The sequence below is a fragment of the Cornus florida genome, unplaced genomic scaffold (assembly GCF_030987335.1).
Source record: "Cornus florida cultivar Cherokee Brave unplaced genomic scaffold, ASM3098733v1 CherokeeBrave_3.0.0_Hap2_Chr10, whole genome shotgun sequence".
NCBI classification, from domain to species: domain Eukaryota; kingdom Viridiplantae; phylum Streptophyta; class Magnoliopsida; order Cornales; family Cornaceae; genus Cornus; species Cornus florida.
The window spans coordinates 86,069,193-86,094,970 of NW_026775580.1; the positions used below are offsets into that span (position 1 = coordinate 86,069,193).

Here is a 25,778-nt window from a genome sequence, read left to right on the forward strand (position 1 = left end):
AATGCACCGGTGTAGGACGGTGGCATTCTAGGGACGGATTAACTTATCAGTTAAGTCCTACCTATTTTATATAAGGGAATGGATTAACTAAAATGTTAAGTCCTACTTATATTCAAATCAGGTCAGCTGAACAAGTTGAATGACTTATGGAGGATTAATTTATTATATAAGGGAATGGATTAACTAAAATGTTAAATCCTACTTATATTCAAGTCAGGTCAGCTGAACAAGTTGAATGACTTATGGAGGATTAATTTATACTGAATAGGATGGTTACTAGATTATATATATATAAGTATAGTGCCATGATATAAGCTTGAATCTCAGGATCAGTGGTTAGGGTGCGTATATCGCCAGGGATATGTAGCTAGATATAGTGTAGTTGTGTACCCTGGTAGGTTTTGGTACTCATGCCCACTATATGTGCGTTTTGCATGTTACCTACTATTCAGATTGAGACAACCATATAGTATAGTGAGGTTCCTTTAGTGTGTGTATATATATATACGGACTACTAGTTACTGTTGGATTGACTAGGATGTATACGTGTATCGGATCTCTGCTTAGACTGTAGTAGAGTAGAACTTGTTTGTGGGCCTGACCCACCATTATTTTTCAGGTGTTCGTCAAGAGTAGAGGTTGTTCGTGCTGAGCGGGGATCAGTCTACTTCATTTTTCCGATGCTACATAGGAGTTCCTTTATGATTCAGTTTCCTAATTTAGACAGTTATTGCTGTCATTTGTTTAGTTTAGATTTTCCAGGAGTCCACACAGTATGGATTCCGGAGTTGTATTTTGGAGGATCAATTGTATTAGAAGAGTTTATTAATTAATGGAAATATATTATGAGGTTTATTATTAGATTATCATTTTAGTTTCTTGTCAGCATTTTATTTATTCTTCTTTATTCTTTTGTACTCTGTGTTCATTTATTGAGGATTTTGTTTTTGATATCCTCGGGTATTCGGGCTTGGGCCTGGCCAACCCGCATTCGGGAATCTGAGGGTATCACAGTTAGTATCAGAGCCTAACCCAGCCGGAAGTGTGTCGACGAGGATGTCGGGCCTCCAAGGGGGGTGGATTGGGATGACCTTGTGAGCGGGTGTGCCGTGGGCGGGTGCAAGAGACACTGTCAAGCTACCACACTGGCGAGTTACGGGTGCACAGTCCCACATCGCCTGGGTAGAGGAAAGGTGAAGTGCTTATATGTAAGTGTGTCACCTCTAATTGGTGTGAGGCCTTTTAGGGTGAAACCCAAGAGCAAAACCGTGCGGGATCAGACCCAAAGCGGACAATATCATACCATGTGTTGGAGTGGGTAGCTACAAATGGTATCAGAGCTTGACCCAGCCGGAAGTTCGCCGACGAGGTCGTTGGGCCTCCAAGGGGCACTACAACAAATATGATTTTCACCGACGGTTTTTTTCCGTCTACCGGCTTTAATTGATTATTTCCGGCAGTGCCGGAAAATATTAATTATTTCCGGCAGTCTTTTTAAAGTGCCGGAAAATTTTAGTTATTTCCGACGGTTTTTTTAAAAGGGCCGGAAAATATTAATTATTTCCGGCATTCGTTTTAAAAGCGCCAGAAATCATTAATTATTTCCGGCAGTTATAAACAGTGTGCCGGTAAATTTAATTCTTATTATTTTATTTTTCATTATTCTATCCTAATATAGCACATTTTGAGTTTGCGTTAGTTTCATATAAACATATTAGGTTTGACTCCTTTCTTCTCTCTTACCCACGACATCAGGAGAAACAGGGAAGAGCATGGCGGTGGTGGTCGATTGGTGGTGCGGCCGGTGGTAGTCGTTTGGTGGTGTCGGTGGTGCGGTGGTGGTCGATTGGTGGTGCATCGGAGGTCTGGATAGTGGTGGTTGAAGGGTTGGGCTCCTGTAAGTTGTAAGTAGTTTAAACCCTAACTTTCCCCTTCTTGTTCTTGAGATGTATGGAATTTCTCTCTTGTGAAGAAGATGTCTCAAACCTAGTTTGAATAATCGCATTCATAAAAACTTACATCTGGGGACACACTTTGAGTGCCATACTTGTCATTTACCTGTTTGATATAAACAGCCATTTGCCTACAATTAGATATCTCAATCGTGCATATTTAATTTTGAAAGGTTCTAATTTTCCCAGTCCTACACAGCTTTTACAATCGTGGTCAACCTACTGGCCCTATTCAAAATTATTAAATTGGTGATTTTCACATTTAATTTTAATCTACTAATTTACAGTTGCAAAATAAAAAATAATAATAATATAATCTGAAACATTTGGAAAAATATACCCAACTAAGATGGTCAAAGCTCATAGAATTGATGTGTTTTTTCATAACCATATATGAATATGTAATGTAACTAGAGTGAAAAAGTGCCCAAGAGTTAAATTGAGTTTTAGCATGAGGGTCTTCCATCTTCTTTGCCCTGGTCACCTATGTGGCCGTGTTAAATACAGAAACATTTCCTCCTATAAATCATTAAGTATGACAAATCATTGAGGGTAAGTGCATAAACATGCGTGCTTTGTAAATTTATTACCTAAGCATGTCCTATAGGAGAACTGTAAAGCTCATCCTTAGTGGATTCAAAAAAACAGCAGCAAAACCAAAAGTATGAGAACAATGTATGTTTCTAAATTGCTTTTCTCATTTGCTTCATTCTCCGCCGTAATTACTAAAGAGAAATATCCTGCTTCATTAGCCATGATAGGATAGAAATTAAACATGCAAATGAAAATGAGTGTGAAAAAGAAAGCCGTGTTTTGTATACCTACACCAACACCTCACACACATATATATATAGAGAGAGAGTATTGTTTGTGTTGGTTTTTACTATGGCCGGCCTATGCAAAGTTTCATAGTTATGGTTGGAGACATGAGTGAAGTGTGGTTGTGATGTATATATAAAATAACAAGTGGACAGTTGAGAAGAGATAAAGAAACGATTTTTTTTGGTATATTCCTATTTTTTTTTTTTTTTTTTAGTAGTACTAGCTAATCTATTGTGTTAAGAACAAAAAAGGCGGTTAATCTTGAGCTATTTGAAATTTTGTTTTGGGATTTGTAGACTCCTCGGTCTATTAGTTGTGGTTGCTTGATTTGGTTCTTTATGTTCAATTCTTGTTTGTTCCTGATTTTTAATCCCATTTTAATTTGTCATTGTTGATTTTGTTCTATAATTTCCTTTCTCTGGTTATTGTTTCTTGACTTTTGTTAGAATTAACACTGTCCCATGCAGTTTGTGTGTGTGTGTGTGTGTTGATTGATGCCCTTTCTTGTTTTCAGCTTTAGCTGCTTATATTTTTTTCCACATACTTTTCATAATCTTTAAGTTGTTAACAAATTTTATCTTCTAAAAGCATTTACTTTTACATTTTTTTTTTTTTTTTTTTTTTTTCCATTTGCTTTAGATTGGATTTCCACCAATTGTGATGTTTTTTTTTTCCTTGCTCTTTTAAACTTTATGTCAACATGCTTTTCATTGCAAAATTTTACTTTTAAAAGGCTTTATTTTATTTTATTTTTTTCTAATATTTGTTGTTGGTGTTGCTCTTCATTATAATTGAATTTGCCAAGTAAAGTGTCCTTATTTTAATTATATATTTATGAATCATCAGTTTAGCTCTTTGCTGAAACATTAGCTTAAAAGCATGGCCAATTCTATAACACTCACAGATCCCCTACTTTGATAAAATAAAAATACTGGTCTATAGGCTTTGCCAAGTGTTTGGATTGTTGTCTCTTAGGGAGATCACCTCTGCTATCATTATATAGCATACGAAACTTATTCCACAATACATGATCACATTTCTCTGAGTGACAATTATATCTACTTCTGATTCCACAATTCTAGTCTATAAGCTTGATCATCTTTTTTAGTTAATAATAAGATTCTTATTATTATTATTATTATTTTGACATGTCACTAGAAGTAGAGGGCGACACCTTCCAATATTGTTGCCGTATTTAGCACTCCCTACTCGATAAATCTTAATGCCATTGAATGATTTATATTATTTTTTTTTAGTCAGTTTCTAGCATTTTTTTCTAGTTTTTTTCAGTCAATAGTATCCTAGCACTTGGGTTTCCAGTTGCCTACAGTAGTTATATATTATATATTGCATACATCAAAATCCTGGAGTTGCATCCAAGAGAATTTAAAATTAGTTCTGATAGTGATTAATTACAATTGGTTTAGTATTGATTAGTCAAGAAGATTCTTTGATGGGATCAGAAGTAGTTTCTGGTTCATCTCGCAGGTCCTATGATGATGAGAAGGCTGAAAGTACTATGAATTTTTTAGTTGTAAGAAAAAGAATAAACAAATGTCTGAACATATAATAAGCTGCATAAAGTCTGAGCTGGGGAAGCCTGAGTTACATAGTTTTTGATGAAGGTTTGTGGCAATGGCTTCTTGGTTATGATGTTTACTCATGTATGACACATGGCAATGCTTATTGACACAAAACCAAAATGGAAGTCAATAAAAATCTGTAATCTAATTAGCTCATTAGAAATATCCAGATGAAGTTAGAATTAGGGAAGGCGCCAACTCGTGCTCAACTATTTTGCGCAACACATAAGAGCAAGAAGGATGACAAAGCTAGTGATGAACATGCTGCCAAAATGATTGTAAGTATGTTTTTTAGACCATCAATTCTTTATTTCCTAGTTTGATTAAGTGTAAAATATGAGTACTAAAATTTATTACATTTGATGTTTTATATCTTTTTGTGTTTCCTTATCCATTCTATGTATGTAGGCAGACACAACTAGAAGAGCCTGCTGCAACTTAGCCTTCTAACCCAGATGAACCTTCACCCCATGAAATGAAGGAGATAGTGGAAAAGATACGTGTTGAGTATGATGAAAAATATCAAGCTTTGAATGCAAAAATGGCTATGATTTTGCGTCATATTGAACATTAAAATTCTAATGTACAGGTAATATTTTTGTTATTGTACCCTTGTAAACATTTAATTATATAAATATTGTAAGTCCTAATATATTTATAATTATATTCTATTATGAAGGTGCATAATAAAATTATATTTTATTGTGAAGGTACCCAGCTCCTCAACTATACTTGGTGATCCTTAAATTTTAGTTTTGGTCATGAAATTTCGTCCTTGGTGAGCACTATAGATTTTAATTATCATGTTATTTTAACCATACATTTAATTGTCTTAATTATTATTATTTGTTTAATGGCTTTTATTTAAAATGTATGTAGGGCAATTTGAAGCAAGACGAGAGATGAAGTTGAACCATTAATTCTCAAGACCCTCGCATAGTCTCACTCTTGTTGATGTTTTATTTTGAATGATTTCCTTTTGAAGCTTTATTACATTTTGGTGTTTCTTTTTGAACCTTTTATTAGCACTTGACATTTTGAAACAAAACTTATATGTTATGGGATGTTATTGAATTTTAATGCAATTTTGTTCTATGTTACATATCAAATTTAAGTTGTTAGATATGTTGTGATTGGTAAATTATCTTTGATTTCATTGAACAGGGAACAAAATAAAATATTTGCTAATATGTAAATTAAACCAGAAAATAATAATGTAAATTAAACCAGAAAATAATATATATATATTTTTTTATAAAAATTAACACATAACCGGTGGTTTAAAAGCCCCCAAAAGTAAAAATTATACAATTTACTTAGAATACACCAGCGGTTTAAAACGTCCCAAAAAGTAATAAATTTACATTACCGGCACTTTGAAGTGCCGGAGTATAAGAATACACCGGCGCTTAAAATGCCCCCAAAAGTAAAAAATTAGATTACTGGCGCTTCAAAGTGCCGGAGTATACAGTTAATTGACATTTTTATTTGAATGCACCGGCGGATAAAACCACCGCTAAATAATCTTTCACTGGCGGTTTTATACATCCGCCGATAATTATTTCAAACCCAGCGGTTAGGTAAAAACCGCAGCTGAAACCTACCGGCGGTTAGGTAAAACCGCCAGTAAAGGAATTACCGGCGTTTTTGAAACCTTATAGTGGCGGTTTAGACCGCCGCTGAAACCCGTATTTGTTGTAGTGGGAGGTGGATTGTGATGCCCTTGTGGGCGGGTGTGCCGTCGGCGGGTGCAAGAGACACTGTTAGGCTACCACACTGGCAAGTTACGGGTGCATAGTCCCACGTCGCCTCGGTAGAGGAAAGGTGAAGTGCTTATATGTAAGTGTGTCACTTCAATTGGTATGAGGCCTTTTGGGGTAAAGTTCAAGAGCAAAACCGTGAGAGCTCAGGTCCAAAGCAGACAATTTCATACCATGTAGTGGAGTGGGTCGTTACAGGATTTATATTTGATAATTTGAGAGAGAAAGTTAAGTACAATGATTTAAGGGGAAAATACAAGTAATTAAATAATTTAGGAAAAAATAAAATAGATAAATTTGATAGAAGAGAGAAAAGTGCGGTGATGGGTAAGGCGTATAAGAGTTGATACGATTAAACTTTGACAGCTAAAAAAAAAAAAAACAATATTATATATATATTCAAAATGCAAATCTAAAAAGTTATTTCATGATGTGTATTAGATGCTCATTTTTTTTTTTTCCTCATACAGTATCAGATGCTCATTTTAATATACTTAATCTTGTTGGATTAGGCAACTTTCAATGAGTATCACGTTTCTCACATTTTAATACTATATAAACAGCTTCTCTCACAATGGATCTAATTTTTTACGAGTATATACTTTCTTTTCAAATCACTAATTTCTGGTATCAGCACAAGTGAATCTATTCCTAACTAGTAAGATTTTTAGAAAAAATAAATACTTTGTTAATAAGCAAGTGTTCACCATTTAAAAAATAATAATAATAATAATAATAATTTTGATTGCAATCTTCAACCTTTGACATAATTAATAATTAATAATTTAAAAAATCCTTTGGTACTGGAATTTGGTACAGTTATTTCACAACTCTTTACCAAAAATATATGTATACATATATAAACTAAAAACAACTTTACCAAAAAAAAAAAATCACTAATTGATATTGTAACGGAATACGTACAGAAATTTCTCTTGTTTATTGAAAGATGAAATTTGTTAACTCTGTACTGGTTAGTTGAACTAAGGTAAAGTACAATAACAGGAAGTCTTACTTTTTCATCTAATCACCAAAGAAGTCATATCAATTTATTGGATTTTTAAAATTAATTTTGTATTTTTATTTTTATCATGGTAAGAAAGATTCACACACTCACATTGCCTCTACAGGACATCATCTATTTATTTTATCAAACGATGTCGATCATCTAATTTGAGAGACAAGAAACTAAAACTAAACTATAACCTTTGGTGCCAATTTTATATTTCTAAATTTTTTTAAAAAAAATTAAATTTTCAATTTATATAAATATATATATCAACAGTTTTACAAGCCAAACAACGACAACATGGCCCAATCTAACAACAACCAACAAGAAGCCCAAGTGTACACTAAGGCCGATAACCCAAGTACACCCAGCCCAAGGACAGCATTCAAATGCTCATTCACCTACTGCGAACTCCAAGCTGATACGGTGGTTTAGCCAGAGTTCTTGCAACGCTTTCTGGGAGTTTCCATTTGGCCTCAACTCTTGTTGCATTATGCGTGTCCGTGATTGATGATAAAAGTAGCTTGGATCGAATGGATTCAACATTTTTAACTTGGCCAACCTTTGTCCTGGGTTTGGGTTTAAAATTTTTGTTTTTCCTCCCTTTAATAGTAACATTATTTTATTTAAAAACATTTGAATAAGTTTCTTATATGTTGAAAATTTAAACTAATTGTTTAGCAGTTGAAATTTATAAAGTACAAAAAAAAGAAAAAAAAAAAAAAGAATGCCATGATACTAAAATACTACACACATTCTAATAGTTAAAGTTTATATTATAACAAAATAATTTCTGAACATAATTTATAAGTTTAAAAATGAGATTTAACTATTGTATTGAATCATTTAGCCTTCGTTATTTTACAAATTTCACTCCACATTTTTCTTTCTCCTGTTGTTGATTCATTTCTTTCCCTACCCTCTTTAGACAAAGAAAACCCGTTACAGCTAAACCGTTCTCCACCGTTTATTATTATTATAATTTTTTAACCTAGGTAAAACAACAAATATAAAATTGCATACGCTGAATCACAAGATCAAACAACTGAGAAAATTGTTACCTCCATAAAACAGCAAGAACTGTTAAAAAAGTGTATAATTTTCTCTAATATCACAATTATTTAGATAATTTGTTTTTTATTTTCAGAACTTAAAAATCTCTCCAAAAAAACATTACGACACTTGGTTGAAAATGAAATCTTATCCGGTAGCTTTGAAATATTACAAGTAATAGCTACATATATTCAATATTCATGAAAGTTTTAAACTTGCATTCAAGTCATGTAATCTTGTAACCAAAAAAATAAAATAATAAGTCATGTGATCTTTACATGTAAGAAAGGCATGCAATCAGGCAACTCACTTCAATTTTAAACGTGCATTCAAGTCATGCGATCTTTACAAGTAAGAAAGGCATGCAATCATGCAACTCACTTTATATAGAGTAGGTTTTCAGCTTTTTCAAAAATGAAAATTTGAGTCATAAAAAAATAAAAAATTGTAGGTAGAAAGAATATTGTGTAAAATATTTGTATGAAACACCTTAAATATGATGTGAAGTTATTGGACTCCGACACCAATAAACGAGATTGGATTTACAGTTGACAAAGTCGGCCATGAAAACAATTTCCATCTTAAAGGTATGAAGGCAAGAAGGAGAGCAACTCAAATACTTGTGTCACCTCTCAAGTCTTTACTGTAAAATTGAAGAAGAGAGGGAGTTGAATGATGAATTACGCTCAATAACCTATTTGAGATAGCAATAAGTAATGTAAATACAGTCCTTTGTATTCATTAATTTGATGGCCCGGTTGGGTTGATTGACTTTCACAGTTAGTGTTATGGGGGATGGCTGTATATCACGAAGTGGTGTAAAAAATTGATTGTAAAACTCATCATCATTATTTTTTGTAACTAGTGTTGGAAAGTATTGTAATGGAACAAACATACATTCAAGGATTATATATACTGGTATTTTAAAAAATATAAGAGTTTCCATAAATGTTCTTGCCAAGGAGACAAATAAAGTTCTTCCATCTCTATAAGCTCTTCATCAATACATTTCAAAACCATAAACTGGAAATGAAGTGAAAGTCACAATTTTGTAGGGTCCATGTTTTTTTATGAGTTGTGAAGCGGAAAAGGAAGTGGAAAATAGTTTTGAAAAACTTTTGGGGGTTATCTCGTGCTTATTTATCCAATTTTATCTGATTAAAATTACCGATTGATCGTCAATATCACACAGTACAATAATCATCAAGTGAAGTTAAAGTGACACCAAATTTTAGCGAGAAAACTAACTGGAAATCCTCCACTATGTTTGAAGTAAAGTATAACTCACTTTGACTCAGACTCAGACTCATTCACTTTACCAAGACTCAACTTGCTGAATGTCATCGGCTATGCGACCTCCCATCCAACAGCTCACGACTTCATACTGACTCCTTGAACCAGCTTATAGAAGGACTAATTATCGGTAGATCAATAACACTCCACAAATGTTTTGACCCTAAATTTGAATTTTTATGCAAAAAGTCAAAATCCTAAGTAAGAAAACATGTATTTAAAGACTTTGAAAATCTAATTGCACTTGAAAACAAGTCAATTTTGTGCAAAGATCATTATTGCAAAAGTCTATCTCAAAATAGAAAGCCAAAACAGATCCGAACTCAAAATTACCATTAGTAAGGAAGGGCGCAACCGGTTCCATAGGGCGCAACCGGTTCTGCTTTGGCAGATTTTTTTTTTTGAATTAAAACTTTTGAAAATTATTATCAGTGCGCGCAACTAGTTCCGCTGAGACAGGTTTGGAAAACGGAAAGTGACACTTATTAAAAGTTTCCTACATGCCATGCAAGTGTCCTCACACACTCACACTCACACTCACTTTACTAATGTGTTGTTCTCAACATTATAGAGTGTGAACATGACCAATATTCAATTTCGCTTCTAAACTTGAGAACAACACATTTTGATCGTGAAATTTGCCAAATTATAAATTTATATCTCACATTATTCTATAGTGATGTTCAACTGCTCCCAGTGAGCAAGAAATAATAGACTCACTTTAAATTATAACCTCAGGATCTAATCCTACCGCTAATTAAAAAAATATTACTTAAAGAAATTTACCATTTTTCTAATTAGATATTAATTGTAAAATGACTATTATGGATAGTTTCTTAAAAATAAAAAATAAAATAAAAATTAATCAATTTTTTTAATCACAGTAATTTTGAATTGCCACTGCATGTTCCACCTCCATTGCCGCCACCTCCACCACCTACCTCGCAACTGTCGCCACCTCCACCACCGCTGGCATAGGTGGGGTACGTGGCAGTGGTGGAGGTGGTTCATTTCCTTTCTCTTTCATATTTTTTATATTGGGTTACATAATTTGATGATTTTGTTGCGGTGGTGGAGGTAGCGGCAATGACGAGGTAGGTGGTGGTGGTGACGGCGACCGTGGAGGTGGTGGCAGTGCCAATGTAGGTGGTGATGGAGATGGTCCATTCCCTTTCTCTTTCATATTTTTTATTTTGCTTGTCTTTGAATTTATCTTTTTGCACACACATACAAATAAACATATTTTGAGAGTACAACATTCATTTATAATTGGATGATGATTCAGTAAATAGTTGTTTCATATACATAAATTAATTGCAAGGTTGAGAAAGGGATAATTGTACACGATTGTGCGTAATTAAAATAGAATATTAATTTTTTTCGTTCTAAGAAATTATTCCTTATAGTAATTTCACCATTAATATTAATTAAAGAAATAATTTCTTAAAAAAACCACCTCATTAATTATTCCTGAGATTAAATCTCAAGGTTATATTTAAAAGTAAGTATATTCCTTTGTTGCTTCTGAATTACAAAAAGCAGTTGGACAAACATTTTTTAATTAGTAATTAAGCTTTCATTGAAAAAGAAACAAACTAATACAAGAAATCCAAGGCGCAGTTGGACTAACATTCATCTGGTTTCTGAGTAGAATAACCCACTAGTTAAGGAAATGGTAGGATCGATATGAATCTTTCATTAAAAAAAAAAAAAATGGTACGATATGAGAGCGCTCCTACTAAACATGACTATTAATTAGATATCTTCATAAAATAATTTCCTAAAAGCATCCATATGTGGCACCTGCAACCGCAATGCAATGCTAAAGGATCCATCTTCGTCGTGATCGGGGAGAATAAAAGACTTGCCATCGTAACCTATTGATCCAGGTCCCATATGAATCTCCTTTCCCCACCCGAAATCAACACCATAAACAGGAAGACCTGCCCAAGTGGTGATCTCAAGATTTGGGTTCCCATAAAATGCCCCTTGGGTGCGCCCAACTGTGTGAAAATTACGGTACCTAGAAATATCCTCTTGGCATCTCAAAAAAGCAAGAGATGATCTCAGGTACTCATTTGTCATCCTGTCTATTGCTTCTCTAATCTTACTCGAAGCATAACTGTAGGTGCAGAATTTCGCTCAACCAATAATGATTAAGAAAAATAAAACAACTCACTCAATCAATAGTGAAAATAAACAAGAACAATATATGTCAAAGCGTAGAATTGCTTGATCCCTCTGTTGGAGGTCTAAGCCTCTATTTATATACAAAAGATTGTAAAATTATGGTAGGACTCGCGTTACTTGTCCTCCAATTCTTTTTATATAAACATTCTTTACTAATAGAGTTCTTTCCATTGTCTAATTTTCCATACATAGAACTTGCCTTGTACAGAACTTCTTATCTCAGAATTTTCCTTCTATGGTAAATCCTTCAACTGGTAGGACTTGTGCATTCTTGAATAACTGGGCTGAACATACTTTGATCCGGCTGGGCTTGAGTAACGGACCGGATGTTAAATATTAACAAGTTGGGCTGATGACCTCTTGATTCGGCCTTGATGGAGGTTGGAAGACAAATAACAATGGTCTTGGGCTAAAAATACACTCAGTTTGGGCTTGAGCATGATGGGCCTTATATGTCCTTGGAATGTAGATATGTGTAGTGATGACGTGTACGCTTCTTATTGGAGGGAGTTTTTTTCCCTCCACACTTTGCCCCAAATTTCATTTTTAATTGAGTGACGGCTCCCATTAAAGAGGGAATTGAAACCGGTTTTTTACTTTGCTTCAGAGACGGTTCGAGGACTTTCATTATTACTCCGTCGTACAAGATTCTGCAAGAGTTACATTCGCCCTAGCTACACTCCTGCGTTCTTCATTCCATTGCCTTGTCAAGTTAGTTTTTTTTCGCATCTTTCTCTTCAATCTTTCATTATGAGTACTTCATCTACTCCCAAACGTATAGACATTGGGGATTCTGAATCCACACCTTCATCTTCCCCCGTTCACATTAGGGTTCCCCCTCCTAGGGTTTCTACAGATCGTCTTTCGTTGAATCAATTAGGTACTTCCCCCCTTCCGGCCGAGACATCCACCTCAGGCTCTGATAATGTTCTTACTCATGAAGAAAGGAAAGCAATCATCTCTATTCGCCGCATCAAGTTCTCTATTGCTTCGGTAATGGAAGAATTTGATATTCCTGAGAGAGTAGAAATTGTAGAATATCCCGAGGGTGCCGATTTTACCTCCGGCGAGGGAATTGAAGAGAGTGAGTTGCTTCTTTCGGTAGGGCATCTGTGGACGAAAAAAAACTCCCTCCAATAAGAAGCATACACGTCATCACTACACATATCTACATTCCAAGGACATATAAGGCCCGTCATGCTTAAGCCCAAATTGAGTGTATTTTTAGCGCAAGACCATTGTTATTTGACTTCCAACCTCCATCAAGGCCGAATCAAGAGGTCATCAGCCCAACTTGTTAATATTTAACATCCGGTCCATTACTCAAGCCCAGCCGGATCAAAGTATGTTCGACCCAGTTATCCAAGAATGCACAAGTCCTACCAGTTGAAGGATTTACCGTAGAAGGAAAATTTTGAGAAAGGAAGTTCTGTACAAGGCAAGTTCTATGTATGGAAAATTAGACAATGGAAAGAACTCTATTAGTAAAGAATGTTTATATAGAAAGAATTGGAGGACAAGCAACGCGAGTCCTACCATAATTTTACAATCTTTTGTATATAAATAGAAGTTTAGACCTCCAATAAAGCAATCAAGCAATTCTACGCTTCGACATATATTATTCTTATTTATTTTTACTATTGATTGAGTGAGTTGTTTTATTTTTCTTAATCATTATTGGTTGAGCGAAATTCTGCATCTACACTTTGGCGCCGTCTGTGGGAATCGTATAAAAATATACTCCCACTTATTCTTCAAATCAAATCCTTAGTCGTATTTGGAATGTCAAACGGAGAGTCAGCAATGAATCAACAGATAGAATTGATGCAAAAGATGCGAGAGGAGTTCTTGCACCAATTTGAGACACTCCGGCAAGCAAACGGTACGAGTGTCGCCCAGATAGCTGCGCTTCAGCAGCAAACTCATACGCTGCACACGGCAATGGCCAGGCTAACGCCACAACCACCACCAGGCGATGCTGCGGCACCACCCCCCACCCAGAATTTACCTCCAGTTCACGAGCCTCCGACCAACGGGACACCACCCAACGGGGCTCGACCTAATGAGGTTCAGCAATAACAAGGGACAAGGTCCGAGGCGGTTGCTTCGGATAATCTCCCGTGTCGCACACAAGATGAACAAGCCGAGTCCAGCCATAGGCTTACGGTATGGTCCAATGGCGTTCCAGATGGCGCACGCGTACAAGATGCCTTCGACGAAAAGAAGCTATTAAGAGTTCAGACACCAGCCGAGATGGCTAGAGAGCACAAGAACTCCTTGGTCAAGACCCCCTTTACTGACGATGTGTACCTTGTGGAGAGACCAAGGAAGTTCACTATGCCATCCTTCACCCAGTTCGATGGGGCAGGAGACCCCTCTCGGCATCTCGATCATTATGCGCAAAAGATGGCACTGGACGATCATAACGATCCGTGGATGTGTAAGGTTTTTCCTACCAGTTTAATCGGAGCAGCGTTAGAATGGTTCAGGAATAGGCCACACAAGTCTATCCCTGATTATGAGACCTTGTGCACTATGTTCTTAGCCCAGTATTGCGGAAATAAGAAGTAGAAGAAAAGTATCGCCAGCCTTTTCACCATAAGGCAAAGGAAGGGAGAAACTCTGCAAGATTTCTTATCCAGGTTTAACATGGAAGCCTCGGAGATAGCAGATTGCCACCCTGCCACAGCAATCGAAACATTTAAGTTGGCAATGATCCAAGGAACCAAGTTTCACACATCCTTGATCAAATATTCCCCCCCCCCCCCCGGATATGCAGACTTTGAACGCTAGGGCACAAATCTACATTCGGTTGGAGGAAAACATAGCCCACCGTGCACAGCACGCGACCCTCGTCACAGTGGAAAACAAGTCTCGAGAGAAAGCTGCAAGCACAAGGATGCAGAAGGTTCCTCATACCGCCACACAAGTCACCCAAGCGCCTGAGAAGAGGCAAAGGACAGAGGACAGGCTTACCCCTCTCCGTACTACCTTAGCGTGCCTATTCCAAGAGAATAAGACGAGGTTCGCAACTCCTCAGCCCATGAAACAACCCTTGGAGCAGAGGGACAAAAGCAAACATTGTGCCTACCATAGAGACTATGGACATACCACCAATGACTGCAGGTCCCTTCAGCGACAGGTAGAAAGCATGATAGCGAGAGAAGAGTTGGTGGAGTATCTCGCCACGAAGGAGTACGTAAAACCTCGGGAGGTTAACCCTCGACGGGTAGAGGGCGGTCAGGTAAAGGTTATCCATGCCATACACGGAAGGTCAGAGGATGACGAAGAGTCTGAAGAGTTGTACAGATCCAGGCTGAGAGAGGTTCATAAGTTACGAAGATTGTCTTCGGTAAACACGGTTGCACCAGGCAGCATCAACATTGGATTCAGTAACAATGATCTGTCTAGAGTCCAGCGCCCGCATGAGGACCCCTTGGTCATTAGCCTCCTAGTAGCGAATTATATGATCAGGAGGGTGCTGATAGATCCGGGAAGTAGCGCCAACATCATTACAAAAGCAGCTTTCGATCAGCTGGGGGTTTCACCATCGTCCATCAGGCCAATTTCCAGCCCCCTAATGGGGTTTGATGGTACTAAGGTGAATCCTCTTGGGGTGATCGATCTATCCGTTACTGCAGCAAAGAGGACTCTGAAGGAGAACTTTGTCGTAACGGAGATTCATCCATCTTATAACCTCATTATGGGGAGAGGTTGGATCCATCGTATGAACGGAGTCCCCTCTACCCTTCATCAAGTAATGAGGTGTTTATCCCCAGATGGCAGGGAGGTCATTGACCTCTGGGGAGACCAGGTTGCTGCAAAAGAATGTTACATGCTAACGCTATGTGAAGCAAAGAAGGCGTCGAAATCACCTCAGTCAGAGGCGAATCCCAAAGACGCAATCAAATAGCAGTTACAGTATCCTCTGCCCAAGTATCTCAAGGCAGTGGAAGAAGCCGAGGCTGAAACACCTACCGAGGAGTCCCTCGAAGCTATAGAGGTAGTCCTCGGAGACCCTCAGAAGGTCACCTACATTGGCTCATCTTGCACAGCCAAAGAGAAGGAAGCATTGATCAGGGTCATTCGGTGCAATTCGGATGTCTTTGCCTGGGATCACTCAGACATGGTGGGGATCGATCCTACGGTCTCATGCCATAGTTTGAGGGTTAACCCAGAATTCAGGCCAGTCAAGCAGAGGCACTGACGGTTCGCAGCTGAACGGAATCGCATAATAGCCGAGGAAGTAAATAAACTATTATAAGCAGGATTCATTCGAGAGGTGCAATACCCACAATGGCTCTCAAATGTAGTAGTCGTTCAAAAGAAGAATGGGAAATAGAGGATATGCGTAGATTATACCAACCTTAACAAAGCTTGCCCAAAAGATAGCTTCCCTCTGCCCAAAATTGATCTAATGGTGGATGCTACGACAGGTTATGAGAGGCTCACATTCCTCGATGCATACTCCGGCTATAATCAGATTCCCATGAATCCTGAAGATGAGGAGAAAACCGCTTTCATCACAGAGACGGGCACTTACTGCTACAGAGTGATGCCCTTCGGTCTAAAGAATGCCGGAGCCACCTACCAGCGACTTGTCAAAAAAATTTTCAATAATCTACTGGGGAATACAGTTGAAGCCTATATCGATGACATGGTGGTCAAAAGTATACGGAAAGAGGATCACTCGAAGCACCTCTAGGAGGTCTTTGATACTCTTAAGAGGTACAATATGAAGCTGAACCCCACCAAGTGCTCTTTCGCCGTCTCTTCAGGACAGTTCCTCAGGCACATTGTAAATAAAAGAGGAATAGAAGTAAGCCCAGCTCAGGCAAAGGCACTCATACCGAACCAAGAGCCAAAAACTCGCAGGGAAGTGCAAGTTCTAACCGGCCGAATTGCGGCTCTCAGCCGGTTCATATCCCGATTATCTGATAAGTATAAACCTTTCTTTGATGCTATTCAATCCAAAAACAAAGATATGTGGGGACCTCAGCAGCAGGAAGCTCTCAATCAATTGAAAAGCTACATGATAAAACCCCCAATCCTTTCTGCTCCAACGCCCGGAGACACTCTCATCCTGTACTTGGCAGTATCAGCTGTAGCAACAAGCGCAGTGTTGATCAAAGAAGGAGGTAAGTTTCAGCACCCAATCTTTTACACAAGCAAAATGATGACGGATGCCGAGACACGGTACAGCAAGGCGGAAAAGGTAATCCTGGCGTTAATTTATGCCAAGAGGAAACTTCGACATTACTTCGAATCTCACAACATAGTGGTACTTACAAATCACCCTATACGGGATATCCTAGCTAAACCAGACTTGTCTGGTCGAATTACAAAATGGGCTATTGAACTTAGCTCTTTCGATATCACCTATGCACCAAAGGTATCTCACAAGGGGCAATTAGTAGCGGATTTCCTACTGGAGTATGAAGATCAATCTGAGGAGCCGACACTTCAAAAGCCGTACTGGGAGTTATGAGTTGATGGCTCTTCTAACCAGAAAAGGGCAGGGGCCGGGATTGACATCACAACACCCGAGGGTACCAAGCTGCAGCAGTCAATTTGGCTAGATTTCCCAGCTACTAATAACGAGGCCGAGTATGAGGCGTTGCTTGCCGAACTTCGGCTAGCTAAACAGCTACAGGTACGGTGCTTAAAAGTTTTTAGTGACTCACAGCTTGTGATCAATCAAGTGACGGGGCACTATTATCCCAAGGAGGAACGTATGAAGTCATACAAAGATGCTGTAGAGAATGCCATCTGGGAGTTCGATCAAATCGAATTCCATCAGATACCACGAGATGAAAATACTGAAGCAGATCGATTGGCCGCAGCCGCATCATCTTCAGACGAAGAGTTGATTCGGCTTGTTCCAATCGATGTCCTCGAAGAACCTAGCATTAATCCCCGGCAAGAGGTGATGGTGATCCCGGAAGTTCCACGCGAGCCATGCTGGATTGATCCAATCGAGGCCTACCTCAAGGAGGGAGTTCTCCCAAATCAAAAAGCTGAGGTAAGGAAGCTTAGGCTTACCGCGGCTAAATACTCAATCATCAATAACCAGTTATACCGAAGGTCATTCTCCGGTCCTTATCTCAAGTGTTTAACCCCTACTGAGGCTCTCACAATTCTAAAACAAATTCATAAAGGAGATTGTGGAAATCACTCGGGAGGAAGATCCTTTGCACACAAAATTCTAACCCAAGGCTATTTTTGGCCATACTTGGCTCGGAATGTCGAAGAATACTCAAGAAGATGTGACAAGTGTCAGCGCCATGGTCCAATAAAGCATCAACCTACCGAAGGTTTGCATGCCATCGCTAATCCATGGCCGTTCGCCCAATGGGCGATTGATGTAGTAGGACCGTTACCCAAAACCGTGGAAAAAAAGGAGCATGTGCTTCTGGCTACGGATTACTTCACCAAGTGGGTGGAAGCTAAAGCCTTCTCTAGCGTCACCCACGAAGAAGTAAAGCATTTCATTTGGAGCAACATTATTTGCCGGTTTGGGGTACCAAAAGTCATCGTAATGGACAATGGTAAGAACCTCGATAACAGAAGTACAAGAAAGTTCTTTAACGAACATGGAATCCTACAAAAATTGGCTGCAGTTAGTCATCCACAAGGCAATGGGCAAGCTGAAATAACTAATCGCACGATATTTGGGTGCTTAAAGAAGAAATTGGAGAAATTGAAGACAAAATGGTACGAGAATCTCCCTCAAGTGCTTTGGGCCTATCGAACCACTCCAAAACGACCCACGGGAGAAAGCTCATTTGCTATGGCATATGGATCCGAAGCTGTCATTCCTATTGAGTCCATAATCCCAACCCTTCGGACATCCTTGGTACTGGAAGGGAACAATGAGCAATAACTCGAACATAGCCTTGATCTTGTGGACGAAAGGAGAGATGCAGCAGCAATTCGGCTTGCGGCATACCAACAGCAGGTGTGTAACAGTTATAACAAATGCGTCAGATTCAGGAGCTTTGTGGTAGGCGATTGGGTTTTGAAGCAAGAGACAGCTCATGTAAAGAAACTGGAACCTAATTGGACCGGACCCTACAGGGTTACTGAAGTAGTGGGGAAAGGAGCATATCGTTTGGCCGAAGCTGGCGGACGTCCCATTGCGCGTCCTTGGAACGCAATACACCTTAAAAGGTATTTCCATTAGTTAAGTTTGTCAATTTTGCTACAAATTCTTCACAAATAAGGCTAAGTATGTCCATAGTCAGCCAAACTTTTCTTTATTTTGCTTCTATATTCAGTACAACTCTACTCTATTTATTTCTTTCTATAAAAATGGGGGCCATACTACTCTATGATTATGCAACTTTTATGCATGCGTCGCATTAGGCAATTTCTATGCATGCCAAGTCGCACTATGCAATTTTTATGCAATTAGAAGCAAGCTGCTAAAAAGCATTCGTCACAATGATTTTTAAGAAAAAAAATATGAGTTATGGCCTATGGTTAAAACTTTCTATCCCACATTGACAAAAAAGTATGTGCTACATTCTGTTATATATGGGAATATTCAAATAGTTAATTACGGTGTAAGGAGGGCCCACTGGTATTTAAGGCTGTCAAGCTCGATACCAGAGGCATTCCTTACACCGACCTTTTTGACAAAATTTAGTCTATATCCCACATCGGATAGAAATAGAAAAGAAATGCGGTTCATATATGCGTGGTCCACTACATTTTGTTGCCAAGAAGGGAGTATCAGTGGAGGAGGAAAGTCTCCAAAGTCAACAAATAGGAAACTTCACAGCCACTGTTACTCGCTTTCTTGGCCTCTTATCATTTTTGAATCCTCGGCCTCATGATAAGTTGTTTGAGAAAAAATATAAACAAACTTCCCCTCAGTCTCAGCGCCGGGGAGTAGTTCATTCGCCTCGGACCCTAAGTGTCCGGCTCGGCAAAAATCTCACCTCGGACCCTAAGTGTCCGGCTCGGCAAAAATCTCGCCTCGGATCCTAAGTGTCCGGCTCGGCAAAACCTCCCCTCAGGCTCAGCGCCGGGGAGTAATTCATTTAACCTCCCCTCAGGCTCAGCACCGGGGAGTAGTTCATTCGCCTCGGACCCTAAGTGTCCGGCTCCGCAAAAATCTCGCCTCGGACCCTAAGTGTTCGGCTCCGCAAAAATCTCGCCTCGGACCCTAAGCGTCCGGCTCGGCAAAACCTCCCCTCAGGCTCCGCGCCAGGGAGTATTTAATTCGTCTTGGATCCTAAGTGTCCGAGACAGCTTCGGACCCTAAGTGTCCTATTCAGCACTATTCCTCCACGACTTAGTGCCGAGGAACAATTCGCCTCGGATCCTAAGTGTCCGAGACAGCTTCGGACCCTAAGTGTCCTATTCAGCAATATTCCTCCACGACTCAGTGCCTAGGAATAATTCACCTCAGATCCTAAGTGTCCGAGACAACTTCGGACCCTAAGTGTCCTATTCAGCTATATTCCTCCACACTCAGTGCCGAGGAACAATTCGCTTCAAACCTCTGGTGGCCGGATCAGAACTTTTTCCTCCGGACTCCAAGTGTTTAATACCCTGTGGATGTGGATATATCATAAGTTCATCATGATCCACCCCACATCAGGAATACACGAGAAAGAAAGAGTATGTATACGTCTACTGCAGGCAAGTCAAAGGCAAGAAGAGTTCACTTAACAGTTAGATCATTGTCCATATGAATCATCCTGAGATATCAATTAAACTGTTAAAAGGATCTCCTTCTTCCCACCATCCTTGCTTTTTCTCGGATAGCATAAATCCGAAGCATAATGACAATGCGTTTTGTTTGTCATAAAAACATTACCAGTCAGAAAAGTATGAACAATATCAAAAGATATAGCAAAAATAAATCAGGTATTGAAAGCCTAAAACAAAAATTATATTTATGATCCCAAATATACTGTCAATAAAAACGAAATACATGGTTCTACTTCCTCTTCGGATCGAAGGGAGTAGATTCAAAAGCATCCACTACAGTAGGACTTGGGGTAGGAGGAATTGAAGCCGCAGGGGCAGAAGAGCTAGGAGTACCCTTCAGGTGCGCCTTCACCATCTCGGCAAAACAGATTTCAGCTTCTAAAGCCCCTTCATTATATGAGAAGTGCACCCCCACCTGCTTGTCAAAAGCGTCCGGATCCATCGTCCTAGGGCCTGAGCCCTGATTATAGCTAGACCGGAACGCTTTAGCACTAGCCAGGTGTGCCAGACAGGAGTAGCGCCCCTGCATTTGCTTCGCCGCCTTGAAGCAAGTAGTAAGAGCCTCGGTCAGGCGTTGAATTTCGGCCTGAAAAGAATCCACCTTAGCCTCAGAGGCAGCCAACTGCTTCTTATACATATCCTTGGCTTCAGTAGCTATCTTCAGATTGGTAGAGGCAGTGGTGGCTCTCTTCTCTGCATTGTCAAGATCCTTCTCCAGCTTCTTGATGGAGAGGGATTGGGCTTCAGCAGTGGCGCAGAGGGCCATGGTGTGGTATAGACTCTGTATAACAGAGGAACAAATATGAGCATAAATAGAAACATGAGTAAGCAAGAGTAACATAATTTTGAAGGAGCAATACGAACCTCTATGGCCCGGACCGGGGCAGAGGGGAGTAGTTGTTCCAACCCCATCTGGCTGATGGCTTCCTCGTCCTTTGGGAGCCACATCCCTCGGGCCACAGCCAGTGCAGCTGAAGGGTCTGTGATCACAGAATCCCCTAAATGCAGGACTGACTTGTCAGCCCTGGTGAAGGAAGGAGTCCAAGAAGCCCCAGTTTCAGCCAGAACAAATGCCCTGACTTCATCTTTAGGTTCAGCCTCTCCAGCCTTTTTCCCTCTACTTTTAGAAGGGACCTTGCCTTTGCCAGAGGATGGGGGGTTGAGGCGAGATTTCTTCATTGGTGGTTCCTCAGCCTCCACCTCACCCTCGGTAGACCTAATAACGACCAAGGGTTGGGTATCTTCGGCTTTCTTTTTTAAAGCCTCAGCCCTCCGTATCTCCTCCTCAGTCATGGGAAAACTATCAAAGGATGGTAGAGACAGATCCATGAGGTCTGCAGCAACAGCATTGGAGGCAATATCCTTGAGGTTTGAAGAATTTAGCAGGTCCTCGATAGGCGAGGGGTCACTCCAGACTCGTTCCTCAAGAAAAGAAAGTCTGTTCCTTGCTGCGGAGGATGGGAATGTAGCTGAAAAAACACCAAGAAACTCAAAAGTACGGCGAAACATTAAGACTTGGCAAGGAAAATAGCCAGAACACTTGGTATGAAGGGAGGTTAAGTATTCTATACCTAATTTCCCGAACTTGCGCTGGATGGGGAGCGTAATTGATTAGGGCACGAACCATTTTCCTTTAACTATAACCATCCTTTCTTTCGACTTCTTCTCGGATGAAGGAAGGTTCGTGCATATCCTCTGATGAAGGGGAGAGGTAAAAAAGAAGCGACCAGGCTCGGTCCCATGCTTAGATATATTATAAGTAAGCAGAAGGTTGGCAAAGGTCAAATCTAGAGCCTCTAATTTTCGGCGCACCAACAGTGCCGAAAGGATGCGAAAGAAATTAGGATTTACCTGAAGGGGGGCAAGACCTAACTTGTTGAAAACTAAATGATAGAAGGGGTGAAGAAGGAACCGGAGGGCGCTAAGATGCCTTACCGAAAGAAGCAACTCACTCTCTTCAATTCCCTCGCCGGAGGTAAAATCGGCACCCTCGGGATATTCTACAATTTCTACTCCCTCAGGAATATCAAATTCTTCCATTACCGAAGCAATAGAGAACTTGATGTGGCGAATAGAGATGATTACTTTCCTCTCTTCATGAGTAAGAACATTATCAGAGCCTGAGGTGGATGTCTCGGCCGGAAGGGGGGAAGTACCTAATTGATTCAACGAAAGACGATCTATAGAAACCCCAGGAGGGGGAACCCTAATGCGAACGGGGGAAGATGAAGGTGTGGATTCAGAATCCCCAATGTCTATACGTTCGGGAGTAGATGAAGTACTCATAATGAAAGATTGAAGAGAAAGATGCGAAAAAAAACTAACCTGACAAGGCGATGGAATGAAGAACGCAGGAGTGCAGCTAGGGCGAATGTAACTCTTGCAGAATCTTGTGCGATGGAGTAATAATGAAAGTCCTCGAACCGTCTCTGAAGCAAAGTAAAAAACCGGTTTCAATTCCCTCTTTAATGGGAGCCGTCACTCAATTAAAAATGAAATTTGGGGCAAAGTGTGGAGGGAAAAAAACTCCCTCCAATAAGAAGCGTACACGTCATCACTGCACATATCTACATTCCAAGGACATATAAGGCCCGTCATGCTCAAGCCCAAATTGAGTGTATTTTTAGCCCAAGACCATTGTTATTTGTCTTCCAACCTCCATCAAGGCCGAATCAAGAGGTCATCAGCCCAACTTGTTAATATTTAACGTCCGGTCCGTTACTCAAGCCCAGCCGGATCAAAGTATGTTCGGCCCAGTTATCCAAGAATGCACAAGTCCTACCAGTTGAAGGATTTACCGTAGAAGGAAAATTCTGAGATAGGAAGTTCTGTACAAGGCAAGTTCTATGCATGGAAAATTAGACAATGGAAAGAACTCTATTAGTAAAGAATGTTTATATAGAAAGAATTGGAGTACAAGTAACGCGAGTCCTACCATAATTTTACAATCTTTTGTATATAAATAGAGGTTTAGACCTCCAATAAAGCAATTAAGCAATTCTACGCTTCGACATATATTATTCTTATTTATTTTTACTATTGATTGAGTGAGTTGTTTTATTTTTCTTAATCATTATTGGTTGAGCGAAATTCTGCACCTACAGCATCTTAGTGCCCTCCGGTTCCCTCTTCACCCCTTCTATCATTTAGTTTTTAACAAGTTAGGTCTTGCCCCCCTTCAGGTAAATCCTAATTTCTTTCGCATCCTTTCGGCACTATTGGTGCGCTAGAAATTAGAGGCTCTGGATTTGACCTTTGCCGACCTTCTGCTTACTTATAATATATCTAAGCATGGGACTGAGCCTGGTCGTTTCTTTTTTACCTCTCCTATTCATCAGAGGATATGCACGAACCTTCCTTCATCTGAGAAGAAGTGGAAAGAAATGATGGTTATAGTTAAAGGAAATTGGTTCGTGCCCTAATCAATTACACTCCCCATCCCGCGCAAGTTCGGGAAATTAGGTATAGAATACTTAACCTCCCTTCATACCAAGTGTTCTGGCTGTTTTCCTTGCCAAGTCTTAATGTTTCGCCGTACTTATGAGTTTCTTGGTGTTTTTTCAGCTACATTCCCATCCTCCGTAGCAAGGAACAGACTTTCTTTTCTTGAGGAACGAGTCTGGAGTGACCCCTCGCCTATCGAGGACCTGCTAAATTCTTCAAACCTCAAGGATATTGCCTCCAGTGCTGTTACTGCAAACCTCATGGATCTGTCTCTACCATCCTTTGATAGTTTCCCCATGACTGAGGAGGAGATACGGAGGGCTGAGGCTTTAAAAAAGAAAGCCGAAGATGCCCAACCCTTGGTCATTATTAGGTCTACCGAGGGTGAGGTGGAGGCTGAGGAACCACCAATGAAGAAATCTCGCCTCAACCCCCCATCCTCTGGCAAGGGCAAGGTCCCTTCTAAAAGCAGAGGGAAAAAGGCTGGAGAGGCTGAACCTGAAGATGAAGTCAGGGCATTTGTTCTGGCTGAAACTAGGGCTCCTTGGACTCCTTCCTTCACCAGGGCTGACAAGTCAGTCCTGCATTCAGGGGATTCTGTGATCACAGACCCTTCAGCTGCACTGGCTGTGGCCCGAGGGATGTAGCTCCCAAAGGACGAAGAAGCCATCAGCCATATGGGGTTGGAACAACTACTCTCTTCTGCCCCGGTCCGGGCCATAGAGGTTCGTATTGCTCCTTCAGAATTATGTTACTCTTGCTTACTCATGTTTTCATTTATGCTTATATTTGTTCCTCTGTTATACAGAGTCTATACCACACTATGGCCCTCTGCGCCACTGCTGAAGCCCAATCCCTCTCCATCAAGAAACTGGAGAAGGATCTTGACAATGCAAAGAAGAGAGCCACCACTACCTCTACCAATCTGAAGATAGCTACTGAAGCCAAGGATGTGTATAAGAGGCAGTTGGCTGCCTCTGAGGCCGAAATTTAATGCCTGACCGAGGCTCTTACTACTTGCTTCAAGGCGGCGAAGCAAATGCAGGGGCGCTACTCCTGTCTGGCACACCTGGCTAGTGCTAAAGCATTCCGGTCTGGCTATAATCAGGGCTCAGGCCCTAGGACGATGGATCCGGACGCTTTTGACAAGCAGGTGGGGGTGCACTTCCCATATGATGAAGGGCCACAGGCTTTGGAAGCTGAAATCCGCTTTGCCGAGATGGTAAAGGCGCACCTGAAGGGTACTCCTAGCTCTTCTGCCCCTGCGGCTTCAATTCCTCCTACCCCAAGTCCTACTGTAGTGGATGCTTTTGAATCTACTCCCTTCGATCCGATGAGGAAGTAGAACCATGTATTTCGTTTTTATTTGACAGTATGTTTGGGATAATAAATATAATTTTTGTTTTAGACTTTCAATACCTGATTTGTTTTTGCTGTATGCTTTTGATATTGTTCATACTTTTCTGACTGGTAATGTTTTTATGACAAACAAAACACACTGTCTTTATGCTTCGGATTTATGCTATCCGAGAAAAAGCAAGGATGGTGGGAAGAAGGAGATCCTTTTAACAGTTTAATTGATATCTCAGGATGATTCATATGGACAATGATCTAACTGTTAAGTGAACTCTTCTTGCCTTTAACTTGCCTGCAGTAGACGTATACATACTCTTTCTTTCTCGTGTGTTCCTGATGTGGGGTGGATCATGATGAACTTATGATATATCCACATCCACAGGGTATTAAACACTTGGAGTTCGGAGGAAAAAGTTCTGATCCGGCCACCAGAGGTCTGAAGCGAATTGTTCCTCGGCACTGAGTGTGGAAGAGTATTGCTGAATAGGACACTTAGGGTCCGAAGCTATTTCGGACACTTAGGATCCGAGGCGAATTGTTCCTCGGCACTGAGTCATGGATGAATAGTGCTGAATAAGACACTTAGGGTCCGAAG

At 40.0% G+C, this 25,778-nt stretch overlaps 1 long non-coding RNA gene across 4 annotated transcripts; it reads left to right on the plus strand.

Annotated features, from left to right (window-relative positions):
- The first annotated feature begins 1,698 nt into the window (after positions 1–1,698).
- LOC132279681 (uncharacterized) lies at positions 1,699–5,457 on the plus strand. 4 transcript variants are annotated; one of them, XR_009471379.1, is made up of 5 exons: positions 1,699–1,904; positions 4,263–4,635; positions 4,766–4,946; positions 5,068–5,135; positions 5,237–5,457. It is a non-coding gene; the product is annotated as an uncharacterized LOC132279681 (long non-coding RNA). The 4 variants fall into 4 exon arrangements; XR_009471381.1 differs by having other exon boundaries at positions 1,701–1,904; positions 4,518–4,635; XR_009471380.1 differs by having other exon boundaries at positions 1,701–1,904; positions 4,528–4,635.
- The last annotated feature ends 20,321 nt before the right edge of the window (positions 5,458–25,778 follow it).